This window comes from Dermacentor andersoni, chromosome 9 (genome assembly GCF_023375885.2).
Source record: "Dermacentor andersoni chromosome 9, qqDerAnde1_hic_scaffold, whole genome shotgun sequence".
In the NCBI taxonomy this organism is placed as follows: domain Eukaryota; kingdom Metazoa; phylum Arthropoda; class Arachnida; order Ixodida; family Ixodidae; genus Dermacentor; species Dermacentor andersoni.
In genome coordinates this window covers 69,196,733-69,217,214 of record NC_092822.1, presented here as the reverse complement: position 1 = coordinate 69,217,214, position 20,482 = coordinate 69,196,733, and the positions used below count along the sequence as shown (strand labels likewise).

The 20,482-nt window shown below is 50.1% G+C and overlaps 1 protein-coding gene across 1 annotated transcript in view; it reads left to right on the top strand.

The window, feature by feature from the left end:
• The window catches only part of LOC126527807 (calcium-activated chloride channel regulator 1-like), a 58,631-nt gene that overhangs the window by 11,193 nt on the left and 26,956 nt on the right, over window positions 1-20,482 (top strand). The window lies entirely within an intron of this gene.

Below are 20,482 nucleotides of genomic sequence, written 5' to 3'. Positions count from 1 at the left end.
AAGCGCCTGCAACTCATTAGTCTCTAAACCGGTGCTGCTTTAAAGGTGGGACGACCAATAAGCAAGTTGTGTTGGTGTTAGTACAATTTGCCTCTTGTGGTGGTTTTGAAATAAAGGAATACTGTGTTTTACCGATGGCCATTATAAAGAGCCCTTGAAAGCGTTCACCAGAGGTAATAGATAGCGTTTATTGTGGCCAGGTATATCGCCTTTCAGAAACAACAAGGCCATCAGAAATATGCATATTTCTATGGTTTCGAAACGACCATAGGAATAATGCAGCAGCGATGTAGCGTTCTCATGCGTAAAACAGCGGTACACAGGACAGAGAACTAGCCAGTAAAGGGCGATCACAAATTAGCGACTAAATGGTATATTCCAGATATCCTTGCTTGGTCTGACATTCAAGCATAAATAGATCAATGATATTGTTTTTATTCTTTGGTACCTTAGAAAACGTTCCCACTGTTGCAGATGTATGAGATGGTAACTGTAATGTCCGTTTATATGCCTTATTTCTTATGCTTATACTTTTTGCCTGTTAGCTTTCCCGGAATCGCATGTGGTTTCCGCGAACTGGTGCATGTGTTTAATGTAGTCTGTAACTATGTTTTCTGTATACCTGTAGATGGGGTCGAGGATTCGTCAGGCTAAGTGGTCTTTGACCTGGACCTCATGTAAGGCACTGTTTAAGGAGCCAAATAAATAAAAATGAAAGCTGACTTTCAGTAAATCGCGTAGACCGATGGTGTTGAATGATTGTGAGAGCATGCATTAGCCAACTGCAACAAGGGCAAGAGTTGAAGGCTAAGCAATTTGAGCGCATAACAAATGGCTACCTGACAGCCAATCCAAATCCACCATTATACGCCGTCAATTAGCTTCAAGGACACCTACCGCCATTTATAAGTTCCTTTTAAAGTCAGTCACTTCAGGCGATACAAATGTCCTTTATAGGTAGGGTAACTCGCAGTCATGTGATAATAATCAACAGATGTCCAAATGCATCTGTTATATTGAAACGTGCGAGTGGAGTTTGCATGAAGAGGAGAACGAAGCTGGGCTGGCTCGCGCCCGGTGCTGTGGACTCATTTCGCTAAGCGATACCTTTGCATTTTTGATCTTGTAAGTAAACGCGATACATCGTCACAACTGTGGTGAAAGGCGGGCCGAAGGCCACGTACTACCTAGTGCTAGCTGAGGGACACCGTTTGCCAACGACGCAAGCACAACAGTACTAGCTTTGCCGCTGCTGTCGACTTGCGGGCGGACTTGGCACCACTAACTCAAGAAATGAACTCAAACGGAGACACTAAGCAACCGTCCGCGAGGGCCTCTCCTCACCGCCACAGGGAGCCGCGGAACATCACAGGAAAGTCCGGCAACGACGTGGATGAGTGGTCCGTATGTTGTTAGCGAGCTGTCTAGCGTTTTGTTATTCCTTGATTTTACAGCGTTAGTATGGTTTGAGAAACATCAATACACTTTGACAACCTAGGAACTACTTGTGGAAGAAGTAATGAAATGCGTTGGAGGCCCAGCAACGAAGAAGAAACGCGCGAAGCAGACGTTGTCGCAGAGGGCCCAAATCACCGGGGAAACTCTCAGAATGTACATTGAAGAGATATTCAAACTATACAAGTGGGTGGATGCCCACATGGCCAAAGAAAACAGGGTGGGCCATATTCTCAAAGGTATTACCGAGGATTTTTGCCACTTCCTCATCGACAAAGACAGTCTGGTATCAGTAGCTGACATGATCAATCAATCCTTCGAGGCCCTTAAAACACGTTGCATCACTTCGATGTTTGGACGTCTGGCCAACGTCACGACGGTCGCCACCGTCGATGTATGCCATGATTCACTACCTGCTGACCTTTCCTCCATGATTCGTCTTGTTGTACGCGAGGAACTACGTCGGCATGCTTCTGTTCCACTGCAAGCTAAATACGCGCATTGTCATACACCATCCACAACTATCCATGCTGTGAGTTTCGACGAGCGCAGCTACTCCAACCGCGAGCCTCGGCTAAGGCTTTCATTACCAATGGCCTGTGACCTCGAGCCGTCTTATGCGCACCGTGACAGTTGCAGCTACAACAGTCGACCGTCTCATTTCGTTGTAGACTGGGAACTTCCTGCCGGCTACACCCACAATACCGCGACCTTTGGTATGCCGCGTGAACGCCCCGTGTGCTACCAGTGCGGCGTTCGTGGACAAATCGCCCAGTTCTGCGCTGCAGAATTCCCAGCAGCCCGTGTACCGGCAGACCGTCCGTAGTGACCCTCCCGTCTCTGAGCGAAGCCTAACGCCACCTACTACGCGCAAGCGATAGTCGCCATCTCCATGGTCCCAGCGGCAGCTTTCATCTCGGCCACTGGGAAACTAGCCTGTGCGGCCGATGGAGGTAAGGTCGCTGGACGTAAAGCATTACACACAAGTATGCCTCCACAAGTTTCAATGTTTGAAAAGAAGGGGAATGTGCTTGTTGACGATGTTCCCACAATGGCTCTGATAGACACCAGAACAGCTGTTTCTGTTAAGAGTTTAGTTTTCAGGAAGGGACTTTACCGAAAAGTTACGTTTTACGGGGAGAAGCCTACTACCTTTCGTGCAGTAAGCGGCGCGTGTGTGTGTCTAATCAGTGTATGTACCGTGTCTGTGTATCGCTGGGAAGGCCCTCAAGACAGAATTAGCAGCACTTGTTAATTCCGCGCATGACGTTACCCTTGGCATCTACTCGTTGCAAGAGTGCCGTGCGATACTAAACTGCGGAGCAGGGAAAGTCCTGTTGTCCGCTCTCGCCCAGCAGCCTCCCTGTCGAAGCGACCACCTCGATGTAATAAAAGGTTCTTCTCTTCCGCCTTGGTCCACGACCAGCAAGCTAGTTAATAGATCGACCACCAACCCGAGTACAGGTTTAGTCGACATTGTGATTGAGCCGTTGCCCTTGCATGTGTGAAGAAAAACATGTTTGTGCCTCACTGCCTTGTATCGCTTGCTAGCGGAAAATTATAGTTATGGGTGGTGAACTGCACAGCCGAGTCAGTTATGCTGCCGGAGTACACACGCATTGCACTGCTTGAACCGGAGTGTGGCATGTGCATTGGAGCCCTAAGCAACTGCGCCAAGTCTGATCCTGCTGTGTCTCCGTGACAGAATCGGAGTTTTTAAAAATGATTAGCAAGACTCTTCCGTCGCAGGAGCGCAGAGCTTTAGTTACATTGTTGGCCAGACACGTTAAAGTATTTGATATAGCACAGAAGGCGTACGGAACTCAGACACCAAGCTCGCACATTCGTCGCGAGGCTGACACTGGATCTGCGGCATCCTCTCCGGCAGAAGCCTTACCGAGTTTCCGCGTCGGAGCGCAAAGTCATTTCATAGCAAGTCAATGAGATGCTGACCACCTGCGTTATTCAAGAATCGTTGAGTGCCTGGGCTGCGCCTGTTATATTCGTTAAGAAAAAGGCCAGGTCATGAAGGTTCTGTATCAACTGCCGACGTCTCTACTCCATAACCAAGAAGGACGTCTACCCACTTCCTCGAATCGATAACTTTATCGACTACTTACATTCGGTGCCTTATTTTTCCTCAGTAAACTTGCGATCCAGGTACTGGCAAGTTCCTCTGGATTTGACTCACAAAGAAAAGACAGCTTTTCTAACACCAGGTGCTTCGTTCAAATTTAATATTATTCCGTTCGCTTTGTGTAATGCCCCCCCCAACGTTTAAAAGATATATGGACACAATTTTGCGGGGCCTCAAATGGGAAATATGTTTATGATATCTGGACGATGCGGGGATCTTTAGTCAAACATTCGGGGAAAATAACCATCACCTTGATCTTGTTCTAACCTGTCTGGAGGAGGAGGAGGAGGAGGAGGAGGAGGAGGAAGAACTTTATTATTGCAGAAACCGTGGTGCGGTTTATTCCTGGGTGGTTCCCTCTGACAGGGCTCCACTGGCGATCGCGGCTCGCCTGGCCTGGTCGAGGGTCGCCAGTTGGCTTGGTCGCCAGTCTCGCCTCCCAAGACCAACTCCAGGCAAATGACTGGCGCCGCCTGCAAACTAACACATACCCACACTTGTCTCGTCTACACGCAATCTCCCCAGACAGTTATATGGCCCGAACATGTCCTTGGTGTAGCAACCACACAGCGACACTAGCGCACATAACACACGAATGCACCGACCGTCCGGGCGACGCAATTTCGCCACGAGTCACAACACCCACACTCACCTGTCTGGAGAAAGCTGCACTGACACTGAACTAAGAAATCTTTTGGAAAACGCGAAGCACTGGTTTTGGTAGACAAAAATGGCTCTAGAACGGATCCGCAGAAAGTCGCCGCTGTCAGCAACTTCAAGAAGGCTCAATCTTTTCGGGACCTGTGAAGTTTTCTGGGCCTGTGCTCATACTTACCCGCTTTATTCCAAATTTTGCTGATCGCGCGCAACTACTGACTGACTTGGTGCAAAAAGACCTGCCTTTCACTGGACACTGGATTCTGACTCTCCATTTACGCAACTAAAGTTCATGCTGACATCGGGGCCGGGACTGCGCCAGTTTGATTCTTTTGCTCCTATATACAGAAATGCATACCGATGCCAGCGGAATTGGCCGTGCGGTACTGCTCGTTCCACATCGTAACAATGTTCAACTCGTGATTGCATATGCAAGCCGTTCATTGAGCAAGGCAGAGCGCAACTATACAGTGACAGAGCAGGAGTGCCTGGCTGTTGTTTTCACCGTTCACAAGCTTCGCCCATACGTATACGGCCGTCGTTTCACAGTCACCAACTACCATCATTTCCTTTGTTGATTGGTGGGCCTACGTGACTCCTCTGGCCGACTTGCGTCATGGGCTCTGCGCTTACGAGAGATTGACTTTGTGCTACGCTACAAAAGCGGTAATCGCCACACAGACGCTGACTGCATATCGCGCCTACCTCTTCCTACGACTACGTGCGAAGCCGACAACTTCGATCAGTATATCGACGCTATCGACGCCGCGTTCCCTGATCTCGCGACATTTCAACAAGCACAACATGACGACCGTGGCTTAGATCCCCTGTTCGCCTATGCGAAAGAGCACGTCAACCCAAGCTTTTTTGTAGTCCATGAGGACATCCTCTACAATAAAAATTATTCAGACCAAGGAGCCCGCCCGCTTGCCGTCGTTCCACGCACTTTAAGTACCCACGTTCTTCGCTTCATGCACCGCGGTTGAACCTGCGGCTTCATGGGCTTTGTCCGAATGTCTCACCGCCTCCATACGGTTCTAGGCCCAAGATGCGACACGACAAGAAAAACAATTGACCGTCCTTCCACTACTGTGAGGAGGGGTGCAAGAGAAGTTCGGGATCCGCCGCTTCTTCGTTGTCGTAACGCCTCGGCTTCACGCTCCCTCACGGCGACGTAGGCACGTCGACGACGAGCCTTTTCTCGAGCGAGTTACCGGCGGCGTTCATAAACCGCCGCCTGTTTTCCAGCTGAACGCACGACGCGCCGCCCCCTCCCACTGCCGTTCCTTCAACGCAGCCTACTCTTCGGCCGAACCAACCAAACGCGGCCTCCCCTTCTGAGTGCAGGGCCTATACTGGCGGGAAATGGCGGGCGCCGAGGCAAGGGAACGCGCGATCACACCCTTTCCGTCCCCCTCCTCAGGGAATGGATGCCTGTGATTGGCTCCAATCACAGGCGTTGTAAGGATTGGAGTCGAGCATGAATTAGATGGTAGCTGGCCGATGCCGTCGTGCAACTCATTCACGCTGAGGACTTTGTTGAAGTGAGAGACTTGTTCCTATCGAGAACGAAGAATATGGGTTTATTTAGAGTATCTGCATTCGGACGTTGCAGTTCATCAGCCTAGCATGAATGCGAGAGAAAAGCACACCGAGGAGCCGCGCAACAGCCCACTAAATACACTCTGTCCGTGCTAGATCTATAGGTGAAAGAAAACGTTCGACCAGTGTCATCATAGCCGAGCCGCCTTTGAGTGGGAGGGCTTACACACACACTTCCGCACAGGTTTCACGGCCTCCACCAAGGTGAGGCGGTCTTCGCAGAACTGGGTCGTGCGTGTTGAAAGGCGCGTGGGACGGTGCCGCCAAATACATTCCTTCGAGAACTCCCCCGCTCCCGACAGGCCAGGTCGGCAGTGGCGAGTTCACTAACAAAGCCTGGCTCGTCGACCTCGTCTCCGGATTCCGGCGGCGAAGAGTTGCTGACTCGGTGTATTGTCCTCCTCACACAGTGAGTCACCGCAGCAGCCATCGTGACGCCAAGAGGCTGCGGAACGCCTTGTCGCCTTTTCAAAGCAAGTGTCCACGGTAGACCTAGTGGCGCCGTTCAGCTGGAGAATGACGGTCGGTTCCTAGAAAACGCCAACCCCGCTGCTGCAGCTGGCTCAGAAAACTTTGCATGTCGGCACCTCTGCAGGCCGTTCCTAGCAGCTCCTCCATGGCCCGGAATATCTGGACTGTCCAACGCTGAGAACCACCGGGCAGGAAAAGAACGGATGGTGGCAAAGGGGTGATGCCTTGGCTTGCAGTGACCACTTGTGTAATGATGTCACCGCCACAAAACATCCAGCAAGGACAAGCAACTGCAAAACGAACCCCACAACACGGCTCTGCGCCGAGATGACGTATCTTGGATCTCACTTTAGACCATCTAGGCTTAAAGAAAACATAAGTGCAAAAACAAAAAATGCTGCATTTCGCTACGCCAATTATTGAAGCAATTTCGTGCTGACAAATTGAGCAATAATGGAGGGAATCCTGCTAAATGAGAGGGGATCTTCCTGGCTTAACAAAAAAACAGCAACAACGCTAAAATTTTGGCGGGATCCTAAAACGCAGAATTCAAATTAGCCTGCACAAACCATCCGCATTGCTATGCAACTTTTTCTTCTTATATCTAATGCAGAAGTTGTACTCTTGGAGAGTGAGGCTCCATCGGAGCAAGCGGCCATCTTTGTGTGACATTTGATTGAGCCACGTCAGAGGACAGTGGTCGGCCTCGAAGATGAACCTCGCTCCGGTCAAGTAACACGACAACTTCTGGGCTGCCCAAACCAAACAAGCACATTCCTTCTCTGAAGCGCTGTAGGCTTCCCCTCTTACAGTTAGTTTACGGCTGGCATAGAGGATAGCGGTGTTGCGTTTCGCCTACGACGCGCGGTATAGCCGGTGCGGATGCAACGGACGCCGGGACTTCGTTCAAAGCGGCGGACATTTTGGCCCGTTCAGCGCTGCCGCAACGCCTCCTGCCATGCGCGTCCAGGCATGTTTCAACGCCGCGTGTCTTCATGTGTGCGTGTGTGTGTGTGTGTGCATGTTGGTGCCCACGCTTGTCAAAGCGCGGCAGCCGGGGAGAGGAGCTCCCCAACTGCGAAGCGAGGAGGTCTGACCGGCGCCGGCCCGGCGGATGCGTCACGTGTAGTCTCAACGTGTCCGTGCGCCGCCGTCACGTGCGCCTCATCCAGAGCCGTTCCTACTTGCCCTCGACTCCGAGAGTATAAAAGCAGCTGCCCCCGGACGCCAACGGAGAGGCTCCGATTTCTTCCGTCGAGTAACGGGCTCTCCCGTCTCTCCACTTCGGTCGACCTGACCAGCCGCTCTTTTGCGATGCTAGAATAAACAAGTTGTTCTGTTAGCACTCGACTCATCCTTTGCCAGGACCTTCGGATGCTTCCAGCTGTGCGCCAGGCCGCCAGGCCAATGATACCCTTGGGGCTTGCGACCCATCTGCAACAACTGGCTGCCAGCGGTGAGATCGCGACAACGGAGGCCAGCAGCGAAGATATGCGGTCGACTGTATGCTGAGCAGCACAACGACCATCCGGGAGCAGTGCAACGAGCCCTGTGTGATGACTGGTTGCCTGCAGCGGAACGACTGCTCTGAATTCTTGGCTGCGAGGTTTGGTGAGTGCGGGACTTTCTTCTTCTGAGTTTTGTCAGGCTTTTGTTAGTGTCAGAAACAGAGCTGGTAATTATGGTTGTCGTTGCTGCCGGGTTAGTTTGCGGCAAGACAAGAGTAGGCGGTAGAGAAAGCAGCATTCAGAGCAGCCATGAATTGGAAGTCGTTGTGCAAACCAAAATTGCTGGAGTTTGCAAGAGAGTTGGGTCTGGATGTCTCAGACAAACTCAGAAAACCAGAACTGCTATGGGCTATTCTTGAGTTAGAAGCTGAGGATGACGAGCTGTCGGAATGCCTTGAGACCATTGAGGAGAGGGAGACGCAAAAAGAGAAAGATGAGCGCGAATGTAAAGAGCAAAAAGAAAAAGAGAAAGAAGAGCGCGACCGTCAACACGCTTTGGAAATGAAGCGTCTCGAGGTAGAGATGGAACGCGCTCGTAATTGAAGTCAGGCACACGATGCAGGAGAACGAGTATCGTTCAAAATGACTGACCTGATGCGGCCGTTTAAGCTTGCAGAGGACATTGGTTTGTTCCTGGTTAACTTTGAGCGGGCGTGCGAGAAGCAGGGGTTCTCTCGGGAAACGTGGCCACAGCGCTTGCTCACTTTGTTACCCGGCGAGGCGGCCGGCGTAGTCGCTCGCTTGAAGAGAGAGGAGGCAGAGGATTTCGACAAAGTGAAATCGAGTCTGCTAAAAAAGTACAGGCTGTCTGCGGAGGCGTTCCGTTGGAAGTTTCGGGAAAATGAGAAAGGCAGAAGTGAGTCATATACAGAATTTGCCTACAGGCTTATGTCGAACATGCAGGAGTGGCTCAAAGAAGAAAAAGCGTTTGGTGACCACGAGAAAGTTCTGCAGTGTTTCGGGCTGGAACAATTTTATAGTCGGTTACCTGAGAACGTGCGGTACTGGGTCTTGGATAGGCCAGACATTAGTACGGTGGTTAAAGCCGCCGAGCTAGCCGAGGAGTTTGTGACGCGTCGGGCTCGCGGAGCTAAGGACGGTTAAAAGGGTGAATTTGGCTCCAAGTTTGAGAGGCCGAAGTTCACGCCCATGAGAGCAAGGGGGGACACACGTAGTGCGGATGCGAGTGAAAGCAGTCCGACCGAACGTAAGGAGACGGCGGCAGCCGAAGCCGAACGCAGAAAGCGGTTCGAGACGAGGCAAGCGCGCGTGTGTTATACGTGCCAGAAGCCGGGTCACTTTTCGGCGCAGTGTCCAGAAACAAAAACAAAAGTCGTGTTTTTGTCATTATGCAGCACTGACGAGAACATGAAGCTTCTCGAGCCTTACATGCGAGACCTCTTCCTGAACGGGAAAGAGTGCCGAGTGCTTCGTGATTCCGCAGCTACAATGGATGTAGTTCACCCCTCTTACGTAGAAACCGATATGTTCACGGGCGAGTGCGCATGGAGCAAGCAAGCCGTGGAAGTTCATAGCGTGTGTCTGCCCCTAGCAAAAGTGCTTATTGAAGGACATTTCGGAGCGCTTGAGACGGAGGCCGCAGTGTCATCTATGCTGCCCTTCCAGTACCCGTACCTATTTTCGAACAGGTCCGATCACCTCCTGCGCAAGAAGGGGCTTTTGTTTGGTGAGGCTAGCGTTCAGGCCTTAACCAGATCGAGAGTTCGGGAGCTCGCTGCAAAGGCGGTAGTTGCGGGGCCGACGTTGTCCAACAGTGAGAAAGGATCGAAGGCGCAGCCAGCTGATATTCAGAGCACGTCCGAACTGAATAAAATTGAGCCTGTAGCGTTGAAGGCACCAGATACTGGAGAGGAAATGCCCGACACGGGAAAGTTAGAAGAGCTATCTGCAGATTTGCTCATCGTGCCTACGTCAGATGGACTTAATAGGTTGCTAAAAGTCAGCCGGGCGGCTTTGATGGCCGAGCAAAAAAGGATGGCAGCCCTAGAAAACATGCGCTGCAATGTCAAGGAAGGTATCGCCAAGAAAAATGCTCGTTGTGTGGAAAGAAGTGGGGTCCTCTACTGGAAGTAGCTAGACCGCAGGGCAGTGGAGTTCGATCAGCTGATCGTGCCTCGGTGCTACCGTCAGGATCTGTTGCGCTTGTCGCATGGAGGTTCGTGGTCCGGACACCTAGGAGTTAAGAAGACTAAGAACCGTCTCTTGCAAGAGCACTATTGGCCAGGGCGTTTTCGTGACGCAGAACACTTTATGACGACATGTGACACCTGTCGGCGGGTGGGCAAACCAGGGGACAAATTGAGGGCGCCGTTAAAATTGGCACCTATCATTACGGAGCGTTCTAGACGGCTCGTTATTGATACAGTTGGACATCTGCCGGTAACAACCACGGGGTACAGACACATTTTGACTGTGGTCTACACAGCGACAAAGTTCCCTGAAGCAGTGCCGCTTAAAGAACTCAGCTCTTTTGAGGTAGTCAATGCACTGCTGTCCATATTTGCGCAAGTTGGTTTTCCTGCGGAAATCCAGTCAGATCAGGGCACAGTGTTTACCAGCGCTTTGACGACAGCCTTTCTCGAAAGGTGCGGGGTAAAGCTGTTACACAGCTTAGTGTACCACCCACAATCGAATTTCGTTGAGAAGCTCCACTCCATCATGAAGCGCGTGTTGAGGGCATTGTGGTTTGAACAACAAACTGACTGGGAGCTGTGTCTGCCTGGGGTGATGTTTGCATTAAAGACCGCGCCGCATGCGGCTACGGGGTTTTCGCCAGTTGAGCTGGTGTATGATCGCTCGCTGCGGTCTCCGCTTTGCATGCTTCGAGACAGATCACTGCCCTCTCCAATGGCTGCAGACCATCTTTTCCACAAATGGCCGCCTCCTGCGCTGGAGCCTCGCTTTGCAACAATATTCCTTTGAGGTGCGTTACAAAAAGGGGAGTCTCAACGGTAACGCCGATGACTTAAGTCGAGTGCCCTAACGTAGGAATCAGCCTCAAAGTTATTTGTTACTGATGTTTTTTCTTCCTGAGGCAGGATTTTTAACATATTGCTTTTGTTTAGCGTTTCAGGTCATGACGTGCTTTCTAGTGCAATTTTCCAATTTGTGGAAGCGTTCTGACTGCTGCTAGACTACTGTAAGGAACTAGGCAGTAGTATAAAAGGGGAAAGAGCCTGGCATGGCTTAGTGAGGGTTGTGTCGTGCTTGCTGACTGAGCGGTTGAGTTTCGGCGGAGTTCTAACGCTTGCTGGGAACGAGAACAAAAATGGCAACTCTCCCGAAGTCACTTTGCAGTGTCCTGTGTGAACCTGAACGTGAGAACGAGGCCTTCTCTGTGCGCTGCGCTCAAGAAACGCCGAGGGAAGACCGACTTCGGTTACGAGCATCATCGAGCGACATCCCTCCGAACAGCGGATGCAGTCCCCTGACCATCGGGATCTCCTTCTCCCGGCGGGGCGGTCTGTTACGTTTCACCTACGACGCGCGGTATAGCCGGCGCGGATGCAACGGACGCCGGGGCTTCGTTCAAAGCGGTGGACATTTTGGCCCGTTCAGCGCTGCCGCAACGCCTCCTGCCATGCGCGTCCAGGCATGTTTCAACGCCGCGTGTCTTCGTGTGTGCGTGTGTGTGTGTGTGTGCATGTTGGTGCCCACGCTTGTCAAAGCGCGGCAGCCGGGGAGAGGAGCTCCTCAAGTGTGAAGCGAGGAGGTCTGACCGGTGCCGGGCCGGCGGATGCGCCACGTATAGTCTGAACGTGTCCGTGCGCCGCCGTCACGTGTGCCTCATCCCGAGTCGTTCCTTCTTGTCCTCGACTCCAAGAGTATAAAAGCAGCAGCCCCCGGACGCCAGTGGAGAGGCTCCGATTTCTTCCGTCGAGTAACGTGCTCTCCCGTCTCTCCACTTCGGTCGACCTGACCGGCTGCTCTTTTGCCATGCTAGAATAAACAAGTTCTTCTGTTAGCAGTCGACTCATCCTTTGCCAGGACCTTCGGATGCTTCCAGCTGTGCCCCAGGCCGCCAGGCCAACGCTACCCTTGGGGCTTGCGACCCAGATGCAACAGCGGTGACGTATAGTGACTCTCAGTGGGCTCAATAACTTCCAACTCTAGCATGCGCTGTGTGTCTGCCTCCATAATTTCTCTCTGCCGTGGAGACAGCCTGTAAGGCTTTGATCTTACGGGTTCGATTGATGTCAGCTCTATTTCATGCGTTATTACTTCGGTTCTACCAGGCCGATCGCTGAACTTGTCTAGATATTCCCCTAACAGCCCTCTTAGGTCATCTAGCTGCTCGGGTCTTAGAGAGTGCGAGCTTACTGAATGTTTTACTACTTCTTCTAGGCTGATTTCAAAGTTTGAAGTAGCCTTACACTCATTAAACTCGGTACTAGTGTCATCCTGCTCCTTTATGGTGAGGTAACGACTCCGCTCTCCTCTACGTACGGCTTCATCAAATTGCAGTGGTATATCCTCACATACTTCCTGTGACCGGGCATTTTGAGAGCATAATTAGTATATGAAAGTTTGTGCAACACTTTAACGGGCCCGTCCCAGGGAGCTTCAAGCTTGTTCTTTCTTGAAGGTTTGAGGACCATTACCTGGTCTCTTGCGTTAAACATACGAAGCCTCGAATTCTAGTTTTAACAGAATTTGGCGTTCTTTTGAGCTACTCCCATGTTCGTCTCCACTAGTTCTTGGGTTGCACGGAGCCGTTCCAGTAGACTTAGCACGTATTCTACCACTGTTGGACTCTCTCCTCTTTACTCCCCCATCTCTCTTAACATTCTCAGTGGAGAACAGAGTGTCCTCCCAAACATTAGTTCTGCTGACGAGAACCCTGTAGCCTCATGAGGAACCGTTCGCAAAGCAAAGTGGCCGGAAGACAATTCTCGCAGTCCTCCTTCTGTTCGTAACAGAGCGCCCACAAAACTCGCCTAAGCACTGAATGCCACCTCTCTACACTATTTGACTGAGGGTGATAGATGGAACTGTGTATCAACTTTGCCTCGCACTTTTGTAGGAACGTGGAAGTCAGTGCGCTGGCGAATACTGACCCTCGATCCGCCTGAATGTCGGCTAGAAACCGAACTCACGCAAATACTGTCAAAGGCGCGTATGGTACTTCAGTGGAGCTGAGCTCTTTCAGGGGAATTGCTTCTGGAAACTTTGTAGCCGGACACAGCATGCTGAACAAGTACCTGTAACCTGACCTTGTGTTTGGTAGTGGCCCTACCGTGTCTATCTCAAGTCGTCTGAAAGCTTCTGTTATTAAGGGCACTACCTTTACTGGAGCTTTCCATGTTCTCCTAGTTTACTAGAGCGCTGGCAGGCGTTGCATGATCTTGCAAAGTTTTCTGCGTCTTTTGAAACAGCCAGGCCAGTAGTATTACATAAGCAATTTTTCCTTTGATTTGTTTATGCCTAGGTGACCAGACCACCAATTTCCATGACATAGACTCAGAAGGTCCTCCCTGTACTTAGTAGGTACGACTAACTGATCTAGAATCCTTCCCTTTCGATCTTTTTAGTGTCGACACAACAATCCTCCTCTCTCTTGTATCGTCACGTTGCGCCTAGCAATGCCTTCTTGAGCCGTCTGATGTAATTTAGCTAAGCTGTCATCATTCTTTTGCTCGGCTGCCAGTGACTCTCTGTCCACACGTAAGAGCTGCTCAAATTTCTTGGAGGCCGGTGATAGCAGCGAACCTGTCCCGCTTGCGATTGCGTCAGCTGGCTATTCCTGCAGGCGTGAACTTTGACACCCTAGGGATATGCTCTCATTGAGTTGGTCAGCTGGCAGGCTTTCCTCAACCGTTTTTTTCGTCCCTCGAGCCTAGCTCGGATTCGGTTACTAAAGTTACTTCTTTTGCTACTTCCGCTGGAGCAGCTCGTGCATTTTCAGCCGAAAGCGACGCGATTTTACGAGCTTGTCCTCGCGTCAATGCCTGTACTACGCCCTCTTCCAGTTTAAGCCCTTTGTCACGTAGTAACTCATCCGAACGATTCGAAAAAAATGTAGGGGTAATGCTGCGACAAAAATTTGGAAACTGCAGTCTCGGTCACTAGCTCCTCGAACGGTCCACTAATTTTCACTTTGGCCATGGGCAGACACACGCTTTGTTCCCTTACAACCTGTTTGATCCATGCTACTTCTCCCGTGAAGTCACCTACCGTCCCGTAAGACGGATGGACAATGTCCATAGTGGCGGCACTGTCTCGCAGTACCCGGCATGGTTTGCCGTTAACTTGCAGGTCGTGAAGATATGGGCTTAAAAGCTCAAAATTCTCGTCTTTTTCATCCACGTAGGAGAAACCTACGATAGGCTTCCTGCAGTTTACAGCGATATGTCCAAGTTTGTGGCACTTATAGCAGCGGATCGGTCTAAAAGATTGGAATTTTCTTTTCTGCTCCTCTTCTATGGTTCCCCGTTAGACTTCTCCTCGCTCTTTTCTGAGGGCTTCTCCTCCACGACTACAGGCTCCGGTCGTTTATTCTGCGAACCCTTTTTGAACGGAAATGGTTTCCGCGGTCCATTTCGACCATCCCAACTTCCTTGCTCGGCGTTCAGCTTTCTACGCATTGCGTACTTTTCGGCTAATTCAGCCGCCCTTTCCACAGTGTTACATTCCCTCTGTCTTATACCCACCGTCTCACCGCTTGGCGGATGCTTTTGCAAAACTGCTCTAGACACATGCATTCAATGATCATGTCTCTGCTGTCTTACGCTTCTGCGGCTTTCAGCGACTCGACTAGGATTGCCTTTAAGCTATATGCAAACTCCGGATATCCCTCGCTATCCTTCTTGCCTGTGTTTCTAAAGCTGTGACGAAAAGCTTCGGCTGAAAGGCGGTACTTTTTCAAAAGACTGGGCTTAACTTTTCGCATAATCATATGCATCCTCCGCATTGAGTCTGGCGATTACATCCGCAGCCTCACACGGCGACATAGACAGCAACCGCTGTGACCATGTATTCGGACCGAAGTTCATCTTCCCTCAAGTCCTTTCAAAATTTAATAGGAACAAGCCTATGTCGCTCCCGACCTGAAATGGCTTTACCAGCCTGTCCATGCGGCATGATTCTGCCTCACTTGTCCGTCCCAGAGCGCCTAAACTTCCTTGGACTCCGAACATTTCCTTTCAAGTTCAAGTTTTTTACCTCGCGATCTTTCTCGCTTTCTTCTCGGTCCCGTTTCCTTATTTTGCTAAAAATCTCTAACCCAATTACAATGTCCTCCTCACTGGCCTATTCGGAAATCAGCTGCAATGATTCCAATTTTAGCATTTTCTTGCGTACATCTAGGCCCAGCTCCTCACCAACAGTCAACAATTCGTGCCTCAGTAGTGTCCTGAACTCCATGATTCCTGCTTTACTGCCTTGGTCCTGCTCGCTAAACTTACCTAGGAAAACACAACCTAGCTAACAATCAAGAATCTAGCAACCCTACTGTTCTAAACAGAACAACCACATAATGAAGCCTAGAGAGTCAAAGCAAGAACCAAGCACTCACCGCAGACAGAGCATCACGTCGCAAAGTCCGTCTCACCGTTGTCAGCCAGTTTTAATGATTGGAGTCGGGCATGAATTAGATGGTAGCTGGCCGATGCCGTCGTCTAACTCGTCCACTCTGAGGACATTGTTGAAGTGAGAGACTTGTTGAAGTGAGACAATGAAAAATATGGGTTTATTTACAGTATCTACACGCGGACGTTGCAGTTCGTCAGTCTAGCATGACTGCGAGAGAAAAGCACACGGAGGAGCCGCGCAACAGCCCCTCAAATACACTCTGTCCTCCGTAGGTCCTTCGGTGAGGGGAAACGTTCAACCAGAGTCATCGTAGCCGAGCCACCTTTGAGCGACAGGTCTTACACACACATTTCCGCACAGGTTTCACTGCCCCCACCAAGGTGAAAGGGAAAACGTTCGACCAGACTCATCGTAGCCGAGCCGCCTTTGAGCGGGAGGGCTTACACACACGCGTCCGCACAGGTTTCACTGCCCCCACCGAGTTGAGGCGGTCTTCGCAGAACTGGGTCTTGCGTTTGAAAGGCGCCTGGGACGGTGCCGCCAAATACATTCCCACGGGAACTGCCCTACTCCCGATAGACCAGGTCGGTGGTGGCGAGTTCACTAAGAAAGCTTGGTTCGTCGACCTCGTCTCGGCATTCCGGCTGTTACTTACTTACAATACACCGAGTTACTGACTCGGTGTATTGTTCTCCTCACACAGTGACACAGTGAGTCGCCGCAGCAGACATCGTGACGCGAAGACGCTGCGGAATGACGGCTTGTCGTCCTTTCAAAGCAAGACTTCACATTAGATCTATTGGCGCCGTTTGCCTAGAGACTGACGGTTGGTTCCTAGAAAACGCCAGCCCCGCTGCTGCAGCTGGCTGAGAAAACTTTGCATGTCGGCACCTCTGCAGGGCCTTCCTAACAGCGTCCAATCATAGGAACAACGACAACGTCATAAGAGTCCCACGAATGCGCCTCCCAGACTGCTTCATACCGCACCGCCTCCTAACTGTGATTTCAAGGCTGTTGGTGTCGATCTCCACTTCCAATTTTCACGATCAAACAATGCCAGTCGATGGGTAGTCGTCTGTGTCGACCATCTGAAGCGCTACGCAGAAACTGCGGCCGTACCTGCAACAACGACCTACCATGTATCGCAGTTTATGCTTCGCCTTATAACTCGACGCCACGGTCCTGAACGAGTCATCATCAGTGACTGCTAGCGCCAGTTTGCCGCCGACGTCGTTGAGAAGATCGTGCGCCTGTCCACCTGCCAGAACCACCGTGCCACTCCATATCACCCGCAGGCCAATGGCCTCGTGGAGCACCCGAACAAGACTCTTGCGAACATATTATTCATTTATGTCTACTACAAGCACAAAATAACTAAAGCATACAACAACGCGAAGCACGAGACCACAGAGCACTATCCATGTTATCTGCTTTGCGCTCACTCTCCTCGCATCTGTGTCGACTCGATTTTTCGTTTGCGGTAGACGTGGAAATTTCGGTTGGCATTCTAAAACTGGTACAGCGCAACATAGAAAGAAACAAGCCGAGCCGGCAAGATAAAGGAACAGTTCGCTCTGTTCCTTTATCTGCCCAGCTCGGCTTGTTTTCTTCATTTCTATGTTGCGCTGTACCACTTTTAGAATGAAATACCGACTCGCCCAGTCACTAACCCTAGTCGGTTGGAGAGACATTGTGCCGAGCAGAAGTCCGTCGCATTGCACGCCCCCGAACTCTGATATCTAAAAAGCGCTCAAAGATCCGTCACGACGCCCGCCATCAGACCGTGTCTTATACTGCTTATACTGGTTCTAGACACCGGTCCGCATACGTGGTGTGTGTCGAAAGCTCTTGGCCCGCTACTCCATTCCATTCGTCGTGGCCGACCACCTCAGTGACGTTATGTATGTTATCTCCAGCGTCGCAAGCAATGGTCGCCGCTCTAGAAAGACACAGCTGACCCATGTCGCGCGCCTTAAGCCATTCTACCATCGACATTCTCCACGACTCGATCAGCGGGCATCGTTTGCGGACGGGGAAGTGAAACGTGCGAGTGTTCTTTGGATGACAAGGACAACGAGGCTGGGCAGGCTCGCGTGCGGCGCTGTGAGCTGATTTTGCTGAGCGATAACCTTGCATTCTTCATCGTGTAGATACACGCGAGCCATCGTCACAATAATATCTGGTGCCTGCGCTCACTCTAGCCCTTGGTTTTATAACAATCACATTGCTGATAACAGGCTATTGGAGTACTGCCACAACGTAAGCCTTTACTGTGCGGTAGATGCATCAAATGGCATGTGCTGATATTATGGCGTGCCATTAATATGCTTCTGCACGCGTGTCAAAATTGTTTACGTATCAAAAGCATGTACCTTTCGTTTCGAATCGACGATGGGTAAAGTCAAAATAAAATACACTATACTGATGGGCGACTTCAATGCCAGGGAAGGCAAGAAACAGGCCGGAGACAAGTCTGTGGGGGAATATGGCATAGGCTCTAGGAATAGCAGAGGAGAGTTATTAGTAGAGTTTGCAGAACAGAATAATATGCGGATAATGAATACCTTTTTCCGCAAGCGGGTTAGCCGAAAGTGGACGTGGAGGAGCCCGAATGGTGAGACTAGAAATGAAATCGACTTCATACCCTGCGCGAACCCTGGCATCATACAAGATGTAGACGTGCTCGGCAAGGTGCGCTGCAGTGACCATAGGATGGTAAGAACTCGAATTAGCCTAGATTTGAGGAGGGAACGGAAGAAACTGGCACATGAGAAGCCGGTCAATGAGTTAGCGGTAAGAGGGAAAATAGAGGAATTCTGGATCAAGCCACAGAACAGGTAGAGGACCTTAGTGGTAAAGCAATGAACGACAATCTTATGGGCATCATTAAGGAATGTGCAATAGAAGCCGGTGGTAACTCCGTTAGACAGGATACCAATAAGCTATCGCAGGAGACGAAAGATCTGATCAAGAAACGCCAATGTATGAAAGCCTCTAACCCTACAGCTAGAATAGAACTGGCAGAACTTTCCATGTTAATCAGCAAGCGTAAGACAGCCGTCATAAGGAAGTATAATATGGATAGAATTAAACATGCCCTCAGGAACGGAGGAAGCCTAAAAACAGTGAAGAAGAAACTAGCAGTAGGTAAGTATCAGATGTATGCATTAAGAGACAAAGCCGGAAATATCATTTCTAATATGGATGAGATAGTTCAAGTGACTGAGGAGTTCTATATAGATTTATACAGTACCAGTGGCACCCACGACGATAATGGAAGAGAGAATAGTCTAGAGGAATTTCAAATCCCACAAGTAACGCCGGAAGAAGTAAAGAAAGTCTTGGGAGCTATGCAAAGGGGGAAGGCAGCTGGGGAGGATCAGGTAACAGCAGATTTCTTGAAGGATGGTGGGCAGATTGTTCTAGAAAAACTAGCCACCCTGTATACGCAATGCCTCATGACCTCTAGCGTACTGGAACCTTGGACGAACGCTAACATAATCCTAATCCATAAGAAAGGGGACGCCAAAGACTTCAAATTTATAGACTGATCAGCTTACTATCTTTTGCCTACAAAGTATTTACTAAGGTAATCGCAAATAGAATCACGAACACCTTAGACTTCTGTCAACCAAAGGACCAGGCAGGATTCCGTAAAGGCTACTCAACAATATACCATATTCACACTATCAATTAGATGATAGAGAAATGTGCGGAATATAACCAACCCTTATATATAGGTTTCATTGATTACGAGAAAGCGTTTGATTCAGTCGAAACCACAGCAGTCATGGAGGCATTACGCAATCAGGGTGTAGACGAGCCGTACGTAAAAATACTGAAAGATATCTATAGCGGCTCCACAGCCACCGTAGTCCTACATAAAGAAAGCAACAAATTTCAAATAAAGAAAGGTGTCAGGCAGGGAGATATGATCTCTCCAATGCTATTCACAGCGTGTTTAGAGGAGTTATTTAGGGACCCGGATTAGGAATATTCGAGGATAAGAGTTAATGGAGAATACCTTAGTAACTTGCGATTCGCTGATGATATTGCCTTGCTTACTAACTCCTGGGGCCAATTACAATACATGCTCACTGATCTGGAAAGGCAAAGCAGAAGGGTGGATCTAAAAAATTGATCTGCAAAAAACTAAGGTAATGTTTAACAGTTTCGGAAGAGAAGAGCAGTTTACGATAGGAAGCGAGGCACTGGAAGTGGTAAGGAAATACATCTACTTAGGGCAGGAAGTGACCGCGGATTCGGATCATGAGACTGAGATAATCAGAAGAATAAGAATGGGCTCGTGTGCGTTTGGCAGTCATTCTCAGATCATGAACAGCAGGTTTCCATTATCCCACAAGAGAAAAGAGTATAACAGCTGTATCTTACCAGTGTTCACGTACGGGGCCGAAACCTTGAGGCTTACGAAAATGGTTCTACTTAAATTGAGGACGACGCAACGAGAAGAAGAATGATGGGTGTAAGGTTAAGGGATAAGGCAAGAGCAGATTGAGTGAGGGAACAAAAGCGGGTAATGACATCTTAGTTGAAATCAAGATAAAGAAATGGGCATGGGCAGGACATGTAATGAGGGGGGAAGATAACCAATGGTCATTAAGGTTTACGGACCGGATTCCAAGGGAAGAGAAGCGTAGCAGGGGGTGGCAGAAAGTTAGGTGGGCGGATGAGATCAAGAGCTTTGCAGGCACAACATGGCCACAATGAGTACATGGCCGGGGTAGTTGGAGAAGAATTGGAGAGGCCTTTGCCCTGCAGTGGGCGTAACCAGGATGATGAAGATGACGATGACTTTCGTTACACACATTACGCTGCTGAGAGTTCACATATTGCCCGAAAAATATGTAACATTTCTTGACCTTTTCTGTTGAAGCCGCGACCGAAATGAATTGAGCGAGTAAAACAATAGAAGGTTGTTTCTTTGGGCCGGTAGTTTTGAAACAGCAACTCCAAATGGGTGGCCTTACAGGAGGTGGTGGTGGTAACAACTTTATTGAGACTCTGCTCAGTTATGATCTGGCAGGCCCGAGTCCTAGAATGGCCCCTCACGGAGAGCTTCCCTTTCGGCCCAGGCAACGAA